The following is a 3,604-nucleotide window of genomic DNA, read 5'->3' as shown; positions in this document are numbered from 1 at the left end:
AATAAAAAAAAAACTTTCAATTTGTCTTTTACTTAAATGTGATAAAAATATTGCTGACATAGTAGTGTTTTAATATAGCTCAGATAGCATGCATAATTGATTCTCTTTGGCACATACATTAGATTACAGCAGCGGCTGCTCTTCTGTTTAAACAGCATCTTACACTATTAATGAGTTGAGTGTGGAACAAATGAAATTGAAGTAGACGTAACCGAGACTTCGGACTCACGACATGTTCTTTCTCAGAGAGAATAGATGCATGTTTATGCTGAGATGCTTAAATTGGCTCACTTTGTCTTTGTTGGGAGCTGACAGAACTTTCCTGGTTTCTGTCATGTGGGAGTAAACATCCTTCGCATTATCGCTATTCTTATGTTCACAGCGTACAACAAATTAGTCTGGCCACCCAAAGATTACTTGGCAACAACTACAGATTTTTAAATAAATCTCTTTACTGGGGCATGACATTCAAATCACACACACACACACACACACACACATGCACGCTTTATCACAGAAAACTGGACGGTTTTACATTAAACAAATCAATTCAAATAAACTATACATTATACACAGAATTATAATTATACATACATTGTTTAAAAAAAAAAAATAGAGCACCCTTACCAGTGACAATATATTAATAAAGAAACAATTGAACTAAGGAGTGTGATATCCCTTGATGGGCTGGAGTTATTTTAATATTATACTAGTTTTAGATCATATTTTGAATTTGCTTTTATTTTAAAATTTTTCCTTTTAAGTTTTAATTTTAATTTAACATATTGTACTTTTGTTTGTGCTTGACATTTTTATTTTTGAATCATTATTTTTTTTATTAAGAAAATAATAAAGGCTTTAATAAGTTTTAATTCAAATTTCATTTTTATTGTTATTTTATTTTTATTTCCAATTTGTAACTTGAACTTATTTCAATTTGTTGCCATGCAAGGCAATATTTCTCATTTTTGTTTAGTCTAAGTTTTTCATTTAAATATTAATATTTTTTATTTTCACTTTATTTTAAGGAATAAAATAGCTTTTAACAGTTTTACTTGCACTAAATGAGCCTGTTGGCTTGCCATGTTTTATACAAATATTTAATGATCCTCTTAATGCAAATGATATTTGATCCATTTTAGAATAGAACATTACAGAAAACATTTAATGTTACTGCCACCATAAAATGTGCAATTTCAGTACTGTTATTATCAAGCAGAAACCTTGTGCAGCTCTTCTGCTATTCAGCCGTCACATTCAGTTCCAGTAACGAATGCATGTTTGAATTCAGTGCACCATCTTTTGATTTGTTGGTCGGGTGTTACGTGTTAACAGGTCTTTTTTTTAGGTAAATCTTGGGAAAGTTCAAGGTTGTGGACCTTGTTATGGTGTGTAATGCCATTTTTTGTGCCACAGTCCTTGACAGCTCATGTTTAACATGCTGATATGAAGCCTCTTGGTGGTTTGTACTACTGTTTGATGGTCTTATCTCTACATCTAGCTTTTATGATTTGATGTGTGGTTCTAAAACAGTAAGCACTTTTGATTTGAGATTAACTACCAGATGTCAAACAAAGTAAGAGGCTTTGGGTGATAGCTACTCTCCATGCTTCTCTGAAACGCAATGTTTCATGTAATTACTCAGAAAGTTTCAGAGAACATTTCTAGAATTTCAGACATTTTAGTTTGCTTTGGCTTGGGTTTATCAAACCACATACAGAGAAAGATTAAGCGATGGATACCTCACCATGATATTAAACATATTCAAGTTCAAATTTCATAAATAAACCGTGGACGTCCTGTTAAAAACGCCCATACTGTAGCGCCGTGTGACTCACAAAATAGCTGAAGTGTTTGATAATAGTTTTTTAATGGAGCCATGAATGTGTCCTTCTGACAAGGCCATCCATACCTCCCCCACCCTCCCCTGCTCCACAAACAGCCGCCAGCCTATGGCAAAGGTTTTGTTTATTTCAGAGTGCTGTCTGTTGACTCAGAAGGGCCCTCTGTGGATGGAGCAACAGCCGGTAAATGATTAAGAGCTTGTTTTTAGATACATTTGCAATTATAGTGAGATGCTGGTCTTCATCACGTTTTGATCAAATTACATCTCACAAGTGGGGTGTGACTCATGTAAATGTTATGGCATAGAGAACTCATTATATCATCTATGCATTTGTACACTGAAAAAAATGGAGTAGGATTTAGTTTGAAACAGTTTTCATTTAGAAATTGCTAGTAACTTTCACAAATAATTACAAAAAAATAGCAAGTAACTTTGAACTGAACATGAAAACTTTAAGTAGAAAGACTGAAGGAGTATTAATTGCAAAACATATTCCAATATTTTATTTTTTTCCAACTTTTAAAAATTACTTTTTTTTTTTTTTACAGTGTATTAATTGACTGCATAGTACAACTACAGAAATATTTTTAACTTATTTTTTTTTCGAGAACGATATGGCAGGGTTTCTGTAAACAGCATCTAAATAAAACATATGGAGGTTATATTTTCATTACATTTTAAAAATGTGTTAAATTTGCATGCAAATAGGGAAAGAAACTGTTATAAATTATTTATTTAGTAAGAGGAACCAACTCAGATTTTGAGGACCCTTACTGACGATACAAATAATGAATAAATTAATAAACAAATGTGCTGAATTATGTTCTTCTTGCCTGGTTTCGAGGACGCATAGTTAGACGAAACTACATTTTAAAACGAGCTGCTATTGCAACCAATAGTCGGTGTTATTTAGTTATTATTTTTTAGTATTATTTATATACTATCATTCGTTTTTTACTTTGAATTTACTAAAATTATAAATTTTTTTGTTTTATATACTTTGTTTTATTTTTTGTTTAATTGTTAATCATTTTGTTATTTGCTTTTGTTGTTTTTAGGTTTTTATTTTATTTATCAATTTTATTTGATTATTTATTTTATTTTTGAAAAATGTAGAATGAACAACCATAATAAGGTAACATGTTTTCTTATTAATTTAGATTAAGATAAATAATGACAATTACGAAGTATTACTAAAAAAATATTTGACTGATTAAAGATTGAAACCCTTGATCTAAAGTAACTGACATATTCTTACAAACTCAAAGTTACGAAAATGATGCAAACATATCTTGTAAATGTGCATTTCAGAGTATATTTTGAGAGTGTCTTTAAGAAGCAGTCTATGCAACGGATCGTTTCAAATTTAATTCTAGAAATTGCCACTAATGTCAGCCTGCCATGTGTTGCAAAATGTGTCATCATCCCCGTTTATAACAGTTGCAGTACTTGGTTATTGGGCAATTCATCAGACCTTGAAGTAGACTACTGTTCTCTTCAGCTCCACATTAAGCACACTAATATCCCACAATATGTAATATAACCAAAAGGCAATGCATAATTCTTGAACCAAACTTTCAAAGATCAAGCACATAATTCGAAGACAAGTATCAGATATCAAAGTTTTCAGTGGTGAGCTAAAACAGAGCAGGTGTATTTCTATCCAAACGCTTTAAATTACATGAGAGACTAGCATCATTGAGTAATAATTGTGTTTACATGAGTGTTAGGGTATGTGTGCGTGCATCTGTGGGGAAT

This window comes from Barbus barbus, assembly GCF_936440315.1.
Source record: "Barbus barbus genome assembly, chromosome: 23".
Taxonomy (NCBI): Eukaryota; Metazoa; Chordata; class Actinopteri; order Cypriniformes; family Cyprinidae; genus Barbus; species Barbus barbus.
Note: the sequence above shows the minus strand (reverse complement) of the source record.